The 16136-nt window shown below is 36.8% G+C and overlaps 1 long non-coding RNA gene across 2 annotated transcripts in view; it reads left to right on the top strand.

The window, feature by feature from the left end:
- LOC110304996 (uncharacterized) overlaps positions 1–16136 on the top strand; it is a 141724-nt gene that overhangs the window by 15870 nt on the left and 109718 nt on the right. For both annotated transcript variants that reach the window (XR_015046661.1, XR_002379124.2), the window contains exons 3-4: positions 13669–13733; positions 14523–14577. This is a non-coding gene — a long non-coding RNA (uncharacterized LOC110304996). The remainder of the gene's footprint in view (positions 1–13668; positions 13734–14522; positions 14578–16136) is intronic.

A 16136-nucleotide genomic window follows, 5' to 3' on the forward strand; every position in this document is an offset into this window, starting at 1 on the left:
TGTTTCTGTGCTTGCATTATACAAACACCCTGAAAGAAAATATATGCTGAAAACCATATCTAGGATAATTCTCAGTTGTATTGCGCAAATGATTTGCATTAGCATTGAGAATTCAATTTCTGGTGTGAGGGTAGAGGGACATATCTTGAAGTTCAGCTAAAATCACTTTGCATAAATTGGAAGTGTTGCTTTAATAAATTGATCAAAAAGACAATGTCTTTTCCAGGCATATTAATATTCACCTCTAATTCCTTCATTCCAAAGACTCAGGGAGTAAGAATTTGAGTTACAGCTCACCTAGGCTTCATAATAAGACCTTCTGTAAACAAACAAAGAAACTAATAAAAGTAGTTTTACTCTGAACAAGAGTGGATTGTTCTTAAAGTGCTAGAAAATGATGTAAGGAAAGGATGAGGCTAAACTTTAAGTTCTGAGACCCCAAAATATGCTAAAAACCATAGCTCCAAGCAAAACTCAAAGATCTTTAGGTTTTGTTTGTTTGTTTGTTTTTCACTTTCTCTGAGAAGAAAAGTTTGACTGAGAGCAAATGAGGGCATGAGGTAACATCCCTTACAAATTAATAAGGACTCAGAATAAACGATAAGCATGCATGTTGTTTCAGTGGAGGAAACTCAAGGGCAGTTGGGAAAATTCTTGGCAGCATAAATGATATGGAACTAATTTCTAATTTCCTAATCTCTAGCAAGCTCAAACTAGAATATCTGCCCCACCTTCACTGTACAATATAGTGAAGAATAAGAAATATAGGTTTGTCCGAGAAGCCCAGAGGGGCAGGAGAATGAATGGAAATTCGCAGCTTCTGAGAGCAGGGATGGGGTCTGAAGGTTGGGAGATTTCTAGGAAGTCATAGAGACCTGGGATGAGGGAGGCTTCCACAAATCAATGCGGGTGACCTTAGCCAAGATGCCAAACAGTGAGGACATGGACCCTGAACACCTCACTTCTTGTAGCTAGGCAGGACCCCCAGGGGAGAGGTAAGGAATCCAAGCCACCTGCAAACTTTGTCCTGCCTACAAGATGTGCAGAGACTGAGGGAATGGTCAACCAGTAATTGGCCCAATTTGAGAACAATCCCATGTGCAAGCCCTGACCCCTGACACTATTAATGATACTCTGTTATGATTGCAGTCAGCAACATGCTGTTCACAGAGATGCTTCACTCACCAACTGACTCAGACTGATGCAGAGACCCACAAACAGTGGATGGAGCTTGGGGACTCTTATGGAAGAATAGAAGAAAGGATTGTGGGCTCAGAAGGGAATAGGAACTCCACATCCACAGGAAGTAGAGGAACAGAGTGAACTAATCAGTTTCTCTCTTGGAGCTTTCAGAGAGTGAGCTACTAACAAAAGAGCATGCACAGGCTGGACCAAGACCCTGGCACATATGTAGCAGACTTGCAGCTGAGAATCCTAAAGCTGTAGCTTGCTGTGGTGTCTATTTCCTGGCAAGGTTGCATTTCCTAGTCTCAGTGGGAGAAGATGCACCAAATCCTGCAGAGATTTAATGCTCCAGGTTGTGGTGGAGGAGAGACAAGAAGACTTCACCTCTCAGAAGAGAAGGGAGGAGGGGAAGGAGGAGAGACTCTGTGAGGGGGACCAGAAGAGGGCAGGTTTGGAATGTAAATAAAAATGAAAAAAAAATGTGGATTTGTTTCTAAGTTATACTTGTAAATTTAATGTACTGAACAATATTAATTATTTCAAATGGTCTGAGGTTTAAACTGACAAAAAAGAATTGTCGGATATTTTCCCTTTTCTCTGAATTCTTTACTCATGAAATAGTGCTGAAAGAGAATAAATAGTGTTGAATAAACGTGATTGGTGATGGTGATGTACGGAAAAGTCAGTGCAAAGTAGTGTAACTGCTTACTGAAGTAATTATCCTACTGCTTCGGCACCCATGGTAACAATTCCGTCTGGAGTCATCATGCAAACTCAGAAGGAGGCGGTATCTCTAAACTAGATTGGACATGATGCCCCATGGACCCTGCCTGGTTTCATAATGGAGAATGACTCAGAACTGCACCAGTCCTTAACTCAAGGAACAATAGAGGTCATCTTAACTGGATTTCTGTAATATTTATCAATGCAGACTCCATTGGACTTAATGAGATCCTCACATTGACCAGAATACTAGTATATTTCAACCACCTTATACTTCTATGGAAGACACAGACTGGAGTAAATGAAAACGATCTTACCAGAGATTTCACAATCATTAAAGTTAAAATATCTTTTTTTAAAAGAACTTATTCCTAAACCACAAACTATAAGCGGAACCATTTCTGCACCATCTATAACATCCAAGGAAAGAGCAAACAACTAACTACTCTTTAATAAATGGCAAAGAAACGCCTCCTTTGATGGAAAACATTTTTCATATACTAAGTGCTGGGAAGCAATATTAATATTGATTCAGACTCAACTATGAATGCTGACCTCGAAAGTACCGACTGTGATTAGCTGGATGTGCACGGGTCTCACAGGCTATAAATTCTGACTTTTTCTCCTGGATGACATTTTAAATCAAGGCAATTTGAGTTTTCTATACTATCATGGAAGCATTGAACACTTTTAAATACTGTTGATACAGTCTGTAATGGAAAGAAAACTACACACACGGACACACACACAGACACACACTGTAGTTCTGCACAGCATCATCCCATGTGGTAGGAAACACTTTTCATGAGATTAGAGAGGTAGATAAAATGTAGTCAGTACATGTTTGGGCTTAACCAACCATTTAGATGAAATGAGAGTAGAGTGAGCCAATTCCTAGAGAATAAAATGTAGTTTTCTCTTCTAAAGCAGTACCCTCAGAGCAGCATGTTGACTCTAGAATGTGTAAATGCCAATTGCAATCAAACTCAAGAAGGAAAAACCATGTATTGATTTGGGTGATTTAAAATGTAAGCTTTCAAAGAGTAATTCTATGTAGTGTAAAACACAAGATCAGGGCTGGAGAGATTACTCAGTATATAATGCAATTGCTGCACAATATGAGGCCCTGAAGACCACCAACACCCACATAAAAACCTGCTAGGACAGTGGCTCAGAAGTGCAAACAAGGGAAGACTTGGTTATGCTGATTAGCTGAAATGACAAAAATCTAGGTTTTAACAAAAGATCCTGCATCAATAGATAAGGTGGGGAGAAGAAAAAAGTTACCTAAGCATCAATGTGTTTTCTCCATATACATACAAACATCACCTACATGTATGTGTGCCCACAACTATGTAAATATACAGAAATATTTACATATATACTACAGAAAAGCAAAAAGTCCTCCCTTTATGTATCACAAGCTCAAATTATTCCATAATGATTAAAAAAATAATCATAAGTCACCTTGTGAGCTAGTTTCAGTTTGCCTGTACCACATCCCGGAATTCCTTCTTTGAGATGCACATAGTGTATCTTGTGATTCTTAATGGTCCATGCTATGAAATGTAGTGACATACACTCCTTTCAGCTCACTCATCTCTTGGCTTTTGGTGAGTTATTTTCCTGTTTCTATCTTCATTTTCTTCCACCCTGTTTCTGCTTTATTGCTTTTGTCTTTCCATTTGCTGTACTTTCCCCCACATATGCTGATTATTGACAACTGTAAATGTTATTTGCCTTTTGTGGAATTTGAAAAAAAAATATATAGCCACATGATTTCAACTTTGGTTATATTTTAAAGAGAATGGGTTTCCTTTTGGCTCACAGGTCTCTTTGTAATCAAGCATTGAGCAGAAGCAAACACAAGAAGCAGCTAACAGCAAGGTACTTATGTCAGAAGTAAGATAGGAAAAATGCCTCTATATGACAGCCTTTCCTGTATGCAATTTATTGTCTTTTTTTAAAGCTGCACATGTGTCTTTTATCTTTTACCCATTACTTTTTGTTAGCGTGTGGCATAAAATGCTCAATAACTGAGGAGTTGGCAAATCCAGGAAATAAGCACACAATTAAGAGATTTGATGAGTCCTAGGAATGTAAGGGAAGATGAAAGTCTTGTGAGTACCTAATGAGGCATTTCAGACACAAACCACTGCCATGTACTTTGAGATGTTCTCTGAAGCAGACAGAGTAGCTGAATCAACACAGTGTGTTGGGTAGCAGACCAGACAGATATGTTTGCCCTAATATTCTGATTTATTAAGGTTTCTCAATCTTTCATCTTAAGAGATAAAAAAAAATACAAATGTAGATACTTAATGCTACAAATCAAATGTATAGGGAGGGTTCTTTTGGTGTATTGCAGCCTAATTATGATCCATTAGGAAATAATGCGTACAAATTAGTATGTAACTTCCAAAGATATCACATCATAATAAGTGGTAGAAAGTGATATTTCAAGTAGTTTAATAAATACACATTGCTCTCTGGGCTACTTTGTGAAAGACAATTATGAAGGAGGGATTTAAAATCAGGATTTGTCTGACAGGTAAAGTACATATAAGCTATAAAAATTAGAAAACTCATTAAGTAAAGAAATTCAAGTAATAAATATCTTTGTATCTTTCCCAGAAGGCATATGGAGAAATCCTAGAGGAAGGCTAAAGTAGAATACACAGGAAAATTAAGCAGATTGTCTTAAATAAAGAGGACTTATAGAAAATTTGTCATCTTAATGCAAGTGAATTAGTGTTAAACTAACCGTAGTATGAAGTGGTTTTGCTTTGGTTGTCCACTCCTCGTGTGCTTATTGCTGTTACCCTGTCATTCTTAGGTTTCCATTTTTCATCTGGGAGGTAGCTCCTGCATGAACTGAATTATTGCTTTTTTTTCCAGTTATTGAATCATAACAGTCGTTTCATTTTAGCAGGAAAGCTGTAAAAGGTAGTTATTACTTATAAAAATCAATGTCAACAAACAAGGACCTAAAGTGAGTAGGCTTGCAATTTTAAAGTTATTGTTTTAAAGATGATGAACCCAAACTCAGACAGTCTATCACTCACTTCTTTCCACATCATCTTTAAAGCATATCTGTAGTCTGAAGGTGAGATCTTAACTCCCAGAACTGCCACCGTGGAGCTAGCTGAATTCATACTTTAAATAGCTGGGGTGCTCTCTGTTGCACTAGGATTCTCTGAGGTCCTTTCTACCCCAGGGTACAGGTAGGCCTAAGTAACGAATCCCAAGAAACACATGACATCCATATGACTCATGGTACAAGCCAAAGTCTTTGGTCCTGCATCTTGAAGCAGCTTCATCAATTCCTCTGGCCTCTCTTTGCTCCCCCCACCTCAGCTCTTCTTCTGCAGCAGGAAGATCTCTTCCCTAGCTCTTGCAAACATGCTGTGCCCTCTACCTGAGGTCCTTACCCTACAGACATTCACCCTGTACTTCTTTTGAGAGACTAATTTTTGGGGGTTTAGACTCTATCTTAGACAACCCAACCTAAATTTAAACTCAAGTAAACTAACAGGCTGGCACCTAGCACCAGGTTCCAGGTTACTCCCAACAAGACCTGTGTTTAACAAGTTTCCAGGTTATTCCACCAACAGATCTGCACCCCTGAAGTAATAAGCCAAACAAACGCCAGTAGGGAGGAAAGCAGAAGTTAAGTTTATGGTTTGGCTCCCAACACCAGCCAACTATGTTAAAGGCCATAGTGGCCCCATAATCAGATGTGTACCCAGCTAGAGACTCCTTTCTTGCCTCTATAAATGCTTGCCCAAAACTAGGTTCAGGGCTCCATCTTCCTGCTGTTTCAGGGTTGGCAGGGAGCCCAAGTTTGAACTTGAATAAAGAGTCCCTAACACAATTGCTCCTTGCTTGTCTTTTGGGTTCAAGAACATTTCCTGGCACAATTTGATCCCTTAATGCCTTCAAAGAAATGATAAATCCTGCTTGTGAGTAGAGTTTATGGCTTTTACTCAATATTTAATATTACCTTAAATTTTATTAGACATCATTGACAGCTGATATTGAGGAATCAAACTTAATCTTCTCATTAGATCTAATCAATTATTTGCTCACTTAATTTGGACTTAAAAATAACTAAAATAGAAAACAATATTAGTAATTTCATGTAACTCTTCATTTCCTACTTAGAAATTTCTATATAAATAATATACAACCAATTGAAATTTAACATCTTGTCCTACAAATATATAAAAATTTGAATCTTATATCTACAATTGTTTCAACTCAGACATAGATTTTAAAAAGAAATCAACATAAGTCTAGAATTGTTTTCATGATTTGAAGTTAATTGGAATATATGTGCTGATACTTGATGAACAGATCTTTATTTTTATCCATTTATTTATGAACATATTCACCATATTAAGACATTAATTAAAGAAACTTTAATAAGGTTAAAGGACATATTGCACCTCACACAAAAATAGTGAGAGACTTCAACACACCACTTTAACACAGGACAGATCATGGAAACAGAAACTAAACAGGGACACAGTTAAACTAACAGAAGTTTTGAAACAAATGTATCTGACAGATATCTTTAGAACATTTTATCCTAAAACAAAAGGATATACCATCTTCTCAGCACCTCATGGTACCTTCTCCAAAATTGACCACATAATTGGTCACAAAACAAGCCTCAACAGATACAAAAATATTGAAATTGCCCCATGCATCCTATCAGACCACCATGGAAAAAGGCTGATCTTCAATAACAACATAAATAATAGAAAGCCAACATTCACATGGAAACTGAACAACACTCTTCTCAATGATACCTGGGTCAAGGAAGGAATAAAGAAAGAAATTAAGGACTTTTTAGAGTTCAATGAAAATGAAGCCACAACATACACAAACTTATGGGACACAATGAAAGCATTTCTAAGAGGAAAACTCATAGCTCTGAGTGCCTCCAAAAAGACACTAGAGAGAGCACACATTAGCAGCTTGACAACACACCTAAAAGCTCTACAACAAAAGGAAGCAAATTCACCCAAGAGGAGTAGAGGGCAGGAAATAATCAAACTCAGGGGTGAAATCAACCAAGTGGAAACTAGAAGAACTATTCAAAGAATCAACCAAATGAGGAGTTGGTTCTTTGAGAAAAACAACAAGATAGACAAACCCTTAGCCAGACTCACTAGAGGGCACAGTGAAAGCATTCTAATTAACAAAATCAGAAAAGAAAAGGGAGACATAACAACAGATCCTGAAGAAATCCAAAACACACCATCAGATCCTTCTACAAAAGACTATACTCAACAAAACTGGAGAACATGGATGAAATGGAGAAATTTCTAGACAGATACCAGGTACCAAAGTTGAATCAGGATCAGGTTAATGATCTAAACAGCCCTATATCCCCCAAAGAAATAGAAGCAGTCATTAATAGTCTCCCAACCAAAAAAAGCTCAGGAACAGATGGGTTTAGTGCAGAGTTCAATCAGTCCTTCAAAGAAGATGTAATTCCAGTTCTTCTCAAACTATTCCACAAAATAGAAGTAGAAGGTACTCTACCCAACTCATTCTATGAAGCTACAATTACTCTGATACCTAAACGACAGAAAGTTCCAACAAAGATAGAGAACTTCAGATCAATTTCCCTAATGAATATTGATGCAAAAGTACTCATAAAATTCTTGCTAACCGAATCCAAGAACACATCAAAACAATCATCCATCCTGACCGAGTAGGATTCATTCCAGGGACGCAGGGATGTTTTAATATACAGAAATCCATCAATGTAATCCACTATATAAACAAACTCAAAGACAAAAACCACATGATCATCTTGTTAGATGTGGAGAAAGCATTTGAAAAAATCTAACACCCATTCATGATAAAAGTCTTGGAAAGATCAGGAATTCAAGGCCCATACCTAAACATGATAAAAGCAATCTACAGAAAACCAGTAGCCAACATCAAAGTAAATGGTGAGAAGCTGGAAGCAATCTCACTAAAGTCAGGGACTAGACAAGGCTGCCCACTTTCTCCATACCTATTCAACAAAGTATTTGAAGTCCCAGTCAGAGCAATTAGACAACAAAATGAGATCAAGGGGATACAAATTGGAAAGGAAGAAGTCAAAGTATCACTTTTTGCAGATGATATGATAGTATATATAAGTGACCTTAAAAATTCCACCAGAGAAGTCCTAAACTTGATAAACAGCTTCAATGAAGTAGCTGGATATAAAATTAACTCAAACAAGTCAATGGCATTTCTCTACACAAAGAATAAATAGACCGAGAAAGAAATTAGGGAAACAACACCCTTCTCAATATCACAAATAATATAAAATACCTTGGTGAGAATCTAACTAAGGAAGTGAAAGATCTGTATGATAAGAACTTCATGTCTCTGAAGAAAGAAATTAAAGATCTCAGATGATGGAAAAATCTCCCATGCTCATGGATTGGCAGCATCAATATAATAAGAATGGCTATCTTGCCAAAAGCAATCTACAGTTTCAAGGCAATCCCCATCAAAATTCCAACTCAATTCTTCAACAAATTAGAAAGGGCAATCGGCAGATTCATCTGGAATAACAAAAAACCTAGGATAGCAAAAACTCTTCTCAAGGATAAAAGAACCTCTGGTGGAATCACCATGCCTGGCCTAAAGCTGTACTACAGAGCAATTGTGATAAAAAAAAACTGCATGGTACTGGTATAGTGACAGACAAGTAGACCAATGGAACAGAAATGGAGTCCCAGAGATGAACCCACACACCTATGGTCACTTGATCTTTGACAAGGGAGCTAAAGCCATCCAGTGGAAAAAAGGCAGCATTTTCAACAAATGGTGCTGGCACAGCTTGCTGTTATCATGTAGAAGATTGCAAATTGATCCATTTCTATCCCCTTGTACTAAGGTCAAATCTAGGTGGATTAAGGAACTCTACATAAAACCAGAGACACTGAAACTTATAGAGGAGAAAGTAGGGAAAAGCCTGGAAGATATGGGTACAGGGGAAAAAATCCCGAATAGAACCACAATGGCTTGTGCTGTAAGATCAAGAATCGATAAATGGGACCTCATAAAATTGCAAAGCTTCTGCAAGGCAAAAGACACAGTCAATAAGACAAAAAGACCACCAACAGATTGGGAAATGATCTTTACCTATCCCAAATCAGATAAGGGACTAATATCCAATATATATAAATAACTCAAGAAGGTGGACTCCAGAAAGTCAAATAACCCCATTAAAAAATGGGGCTCAGAACTGAATAAAGAATTCTCACCTGAGGAATACCGAATGGCAGAGAAACACCTGAAAAAATGTTCAACATCCTTAATCATCAGGGAAATGCAAATCCAAACAACCCTGAGATTCCACCTCACAACAGTCAGAATGGCTAAGATCAAAAATTCAGGTGACAGCAGATGCTGGCGAGGATGTGGAGAGAGAGGAACACTCCTCCATTGTTGGTGGGATTGCAAGCTTGTACAACCACTCTGGAAATCAGTCTGGCGGTTCCTCAGAAAATTGGACATAGTACTACAGGAGGATCCAGCAACACCTCTCCTCGGCATATATCCAGAAGATGTCCCAACCGGTAAGAAGGAGACATGCTCCACTATGTTCATAGCAGCCTTATTGATAATAGCCAAAAGCTGGAAAGAACCCAGATGCCCCTCAACAGAGGAATGGATACAGAAAATGTGGTACATTTACACAATGGAGTACCACTCAGCTATTAAAAAGAATGAATTTATGAAATTCCTAGGCAAATGGATGGACCTGGAGGGCATCATCCTGAGTGAGGTAACCCAATCACAAAGGAACTCACACAATATGTACTCACTGATAAGTGGATATTAGCCGAGAAACTTAGGATACCCATGATATAAAATACAATTTGCTAAACGCATGAAACTCAAGAAGAACGACAACCAAAGTGTGGTCACTTTGCCCCTTCTTAGAATTGGGAACAAAACACCCTTGGAAGGAGTTACAGAGACAAAATTTGGAGCTGTGATGAAAGGATGGACCATCTAGTAATTGCCATATCCAGGGATCCATCCCATAATCTGCTTCCAAACGCTGACACCATTGCATACACTAGCAAGATTTTCTGAAAGGACCCAGATATAGCTGTCTCTTGTGAGACTATGCAGGGGCCTAGCAAACACAGAAGTGGATGCTCACAGTCAGCTATTGAATGGATCACAGGGCCCCCAAAGGAGGAGCTAGAGAAAGCCTAAGGAACTAAAGGGAACTGCAACCCTATAGGTGGAAAAACAATATGAATTAACCAGTACCCTGGAGCTCTTGACTCTAGCTGCATATGTATCAAAGGATGGCCTAGTGGGCCATCACTGGAAAGAGAGGCCCATTGGACTTGCAAACTTTATATGCCCCAGTACAGGGGAACGCCAGGGCCAAAAAGGGGGAGTGGGTGGGTAGGGGAATGGGGGACTTTTGGGATAGCATTGGAAATGTAAATGAGGAAAATACCTAATTAAAAAAAAAAGACAAAGCTCTTTTTTTCAGTAAAATGGAAATGCAAACTTTAAATGTGAACGTCAATTCAGAATAGTTTTGCTCTATAGCTTTCCATTGGGCATCTCTTGATATTTGTGCATTTATGCTAATTTAACTTCTAAGGTAATTATAATAAATGTGGAATGCTAATTTCTAATTTCATTGTACCCTCTTTTTTTTTTTTTTTTGCCTTCATAGCTCAGTTTTCTACCGACATAAAGATAAACTTTTTGGCCCAACCAACAATTTTTCATGTATAGGGGAGAAGCTTTAGGCAGTTGGCCTTGCTGAGAGAGAGAGAGGTAGTCATTTTCCTCAGTGGTGTAGCTGGTAATAGATTACCTTTACTAGGGTAGCCCACACATCCTTGGCAGGCAATGCCAATTAATGCAGTGGCCAAGCATAGCAAGTAAAGGAGGGCTTCTTGGGAAGAAGAACTGTATTGGGTGTGGAATTAGGCAGAAGTAGACAGGACAGGATACTAGGAGGGAAGGCTATGGTCAAATACACTGCATATATGTACATAATTTTGAAGTAACTAATAAATATAGTCTTTTCTATAGGTGTGTCCTATAATGGACAGCTGCCAAAAATTTATTATTAATTAATTTTGTGGCATATATTTCAAGTATACAAACTAAATTTTGATACATATACATATGCTAAAAATGACTATCACTGGTTCAATGCCTTTACACATCCAGCTATATATGTATACATATATTTAAGTGGTCCTAGCATTTCAGATCTGTGTTCAGTGAAACACTACAAAAACAAAACAATCAAAAAATAAAACAAAAAATAATACATAAACTACAAAACATTTCTTTTTATCCCAGGTCAAAGCTTATTGGTGATTTCTCTGAAGATTGTTCTCATTTCATCTATTATAAAAACACATTTATATTTCTACTCATCTTTTGACAGATTCAGTATTTATCTCTTGTTTATTCCTGAAACAACTATTCATATTCATACTCAACATGTATGTAAATGTTTGAAGTCTAACCTTCAGAATTCTTAAATTTATCATTGTATTTTGAATGAATATTTGTTCCAAATAACCCCTTTTAATGGAATAGAAAAAATGTTTAAGCATGCTTTTTTCCTCTACATTATCAATGGTTTCACATGCATGGATGCAAAATTTATTTCAATATGTTTTATTACAGAATTCAAGTCAATTTAATAGTTTCTTTCAATGGCTAAGCCAGCTTTCTTAGTTGCCCAATGAATTATCGATTTTTCAAGCAATTCTGGCTTCTAGTTTACATTTTCTAAGCAAGTTGAACTTAAGAAAAATCATATGAGAATAACTTCTCATTTTTGATTCATTTTATATGAGAAATGAAAATATCTCTTCTCTACAACATTCCATAACTGAGTTGATTTTAGATGAGATTTACAGTAAAATAAGATGGAAAGATCTATGTATAAATATTTAGATATGGTTAGGTTTCTTTTTTTCCCATTTCCTTAGTTTGTTTCCTGAGAAACAGATGTTCAAAAAGCAACATGTATTTATTTTATCTACAACCTCACAGAACATCTGAATAATGTAGAAACTCAGAAGACAAGAAAAAACACGAACTTTGTCTCTTTTAACATGAATTATGTTTAAAATAAAATTGAAGTGCAAGTATTCATCCATGAACTCTAACTATCCTGATTAAATTAATTAACATCCAAAATCATCTACTATAGCTGGCACCATCCCCAAAGCAGGGAACCCTCCTGTTTTATATAAAAGTGGAGAAAATTGTCTGAATGCTAACAAACACGTGCATTCTTTCCAGCCTCCTCAACTGTGGGTTTGGCTATCACTTGCTTCAAGTCACTCCCACCTTAGCTTCCCCACTGGACTACAATGTCACATTGTGAGCAAAGGAAACTTTTCTACTGAAACTTATTTTAACCCAGTATTTTTTTATCACAATGATATAAACAAAATTAAAAAAGAAGTCAAAACTAAAGTAGTCTATGTTTTGAAGAAGATGGTTATTTTTGTTGCTTAGAAGGACCAGACAACAGGCAACATAGGCATTTAAATTCTGGTTAAAGATTCAAACATGATTATTTCATTTTTCTGGAATAATAGTGCTCAATAATATGCCTTCAGAATTCTGAGATCAACAACTATAAAATTATAGTAAATTGATCACATAAATAAATGATATATCATGTATATGTGTCATATACATATGATACATATCATATATATGATATATAAAATATGTGTTTGTATACATATGTATACACATAATATATATATACATATATACATATATATAGTCATTTCTAAAGTTAGCTCTGAGTATAACATTTTTATCATGATTGATGATTCTAGAAATATTATTTTTTTTCAAACTATTTCTTAGATAAAATATAGACATGTTAGAATTCATGAAATAATACCAAAATAAACAAAATCACAAGAGTTTAAATGTCATAAAGAGGATCTTAAAACTTTTGTCAGCTTTATTCCTACTTACCTTTTTCATAGTTGATCATAGGAGTACAAAGGCAATGTCTGCATGCATTCAATGAGCTTGTGGACATGTAGAGGGACATTCCACAGCACAAGATCATGTATTCAGAAGTATGTGGACATCAATCAGTTAATAAATGAATCTTGTCAAAAGCCAACTTATATAAAAAGAATGAATGTTTTTATCTGGATGCAGTGACTCCAAGTGGCAATCCTTCCATTTATATATAATGTGTGTGTATGTGTGTGTATTTGTATATACTTCTATTACTACTTTAAGCTCACTTATTAAACACACACACACACACACACATGCTTGCGCGTGCACGTATATATGAAGTTGTTTTAAAATAGTAGTAGGAAAATCATATCTGAGAGCTGAGAACATTGCAGTAACTTGCTCCTTGAAGCTAGTTGTCTCAGCAGTTTGCTCTCTGACATGTTACTCAGACTAAAATTCTGATTATCTGCAGTACTCCCAATCTGGCTCAGGAAACAGTCCTGGCTCCAAGATGAAAGCTCCTCAGGCTACCAGAGAAGAAATCAGAAACAGTAGCAACACTGTTAGTCCTCCCTCTTGCTGGGAGAGGGAGGACCAATGTGAGAAAGCAAACTGATGATTTTCTTTCTGCCAAATCATTTTTCTTTGGGGTGCTAACAGAAGGTGCTGTCTTCAATTGGGTAGGCCTTCTCACATCACAGGTGATTTTACATTATGATAAGTTGACATTAAAACTGTCTTTTATAGAGACTATGTGCCAACTACTGCAGAAAGAAATAGCCTACTGCGGAAAAATACCTCTCTTAACACAGGTGAGAGCATCACTTTTCTATGGACATGAACCTAGACATCTTGATAGGCACAACATTTTCATCTACTGCATCAAGAGTGATAGGGTTACCCACTAAGGGTTACCACTTACATTGCCATGTAGTTTTACTAGGCTTACAGTATCAGAATGAATTCTATCTTGAGAAGGGCACATCAAATTCAAACAGCAAAGTTGTCTCGTATGAGTCATACCAATGTGGCATATGTGAGCATTTATTGCCTAACAGGCCAGGAGTATAGCATGCAAGAGTCCAGAGCTGAGTAAGGTTTTAGATAATTTTTCTATCCCAGCAGCCTGCATAAGACTTTCCAGAACTAAAAGCAAAGCAAAGCAAAGCAAAGCAAAGCAAAGCAAAGCAAAGCAAAGCAAAGCAAAGCAAAGCAAAGCAAAGCAAAGCAAAGCAAAGCAAAGCAAAGCAAAACAAAGCAAAACAAAGCAAAACAAAGCAAAACAAAGCAAACCAAATCAAACACCTACAGCAGGAGGGAAGCTTCCAGCTTGATTTCACTACATCCTGCAGCTGAAGTATGTGATGTCTTTAGCACTAGAGTTTTCCACCCTCTGGTTCTGGTGGAAAAACGGGACCAGCAGTTATAACTTATAATGTTTTAGGTCCCTATAGGGACCTCTAGGAACAACAATGAAAATACAAAGTGTGAGAGTTTCTCCTTATGAAGCATCATAACACACAAATATGAATTTAGAAGATTTGGCTTTCAGGATTTTATATTAGGGTTGCTGATTTCATTTAATCTTTTTCCATTTTCAGACAAGGAGAGCAAGTCAAAGAAATATTCAGTATTTTCTTGGAGACCAACCATCCAGTAAGTAGAAAGATCAATGGAATCTACCTAATGTACAGTGCTACACCCAAACCTTGTTGAATATAGATTCTAGTTGAATGGGTCTGAGCTCTAGGATGAATTTATGTACAATAAATAGCCTCCTGGATCTTAGGGCTACCGCTGTGGAGGTCAGATATTGAATATCAATGGAATGCATTATGCTGCCTCTCATATAACCAGTAGGTGTTGAACAAGCAGGCAGGAAGCAAAGAATGAATGCTTTCTGCCATGCACATTTTCCATGCCACCAATACTTTTCTGAGTCAGAAGAATCAAGGTAAGTGGCTCCCCACTACAACTTAAATATAGTCTGTTTTCAATGCTCTTGTTGTGCCATTGAGCTGCACTGTGATTGGCCACATTGCTCTTTGTTTTATTTTTTGTTTGTTTATTTGCTTGTTTATTGAGACATATCTTTGAATATACTAGGATGGTTTTAAGGCCACCTTATTGCTTGAGCTGTTTGTCTCAAATTCTCCATTCTCCTGCATTATTCTTTCAAATGCAGCTGCAGGTGCAGAATACCACACTCAATATGTTTTCCACATTTTCTAGGTTGTTGGAATCAAAGTGTTTCCCATGCTAGGCAAGTGTTCCATACTAAAACTATACTTTCAACTCCTATTCATGTTAATTGTTGAATCTCAACTGTCCTCTTGACAAAAACATATGTGTGATCAGTGCTTAGGTGATTTATTTTAAGAAGGAATCCTGAGAAGAATTTCTTACCAAGGTAAACTTCAAATATACTTGTGGGGTTATTAAGCTGTCTTCCATCTTATATCTAATGTTCACTCCTTAAATTATGGTTTTCTCCAAAAGAACCTCTTCATTCTTGCTACAGATAAGAAAATTTGCTGAAACCATTCAGTGTAGCAGAAGCCTAGTGTTCTGGATGATATACATATTTTTCTTTTCAGTAATTTTAAGGTTCCATACAAATGGCAGAAACCCAAGGGTCACTGAACACTTTGTCATCAATACAACCATCTGGAAGATGTCACTACATTTTTGCGTTATTCCTGTCTTCCGTTTTAAGGTGGTGATTTTTAGCCTTTTCTTACTCTTGGCTTTTGCTTTAAGGCAAGATTTGTACTGATTTCCTGAAAGCTTTGAATTTTTTTTTACTATTTCTTGAAAATATTCTCAAAGAAATGGTATGTTGACACACCACAAATGGGTCTTGAATGTGTGCCATGTTGTATGTTTAATGGACATTTTCTGTCAGTGGCTTTTTATTTCCCAATACTTTAACATCTTTATCTCTGCAGTGTCTCTGTGGAATGCATATGCATAATCACAGCATCATTCTATTTAGATATAATACTTATTAATGAAGACCTCTGGGTAAAACAGTGAGTTGTTTGAAGCAATTACAGATAGTTTCATTTTAAAAACCAAAGTAATTGAAAAATTAAATATTTAAGGAGTTGTTTTTGTTGTATTGTGATAAGGCTTAACAACTTCAGATTTATAAAATTCCCCCAATGATGCATGATAAGTGGAAATACCCTTTTCCCATAAGAAGTAAGCTATGT

This window comes from Mus caroli, unplaced genomic scaffold, assembly GCF_978045245.1.
Source record: "Mus caroli unplaced genomic scaffold, Mus_caroli_1 scaffold_1, whole genome shotgun sequence".
Taxonomy (NCBI): Eukaryota; Metazoa; Chordata; class Mammalia; order Rodentia; family Muridae; genus Mus; species Mus caroli.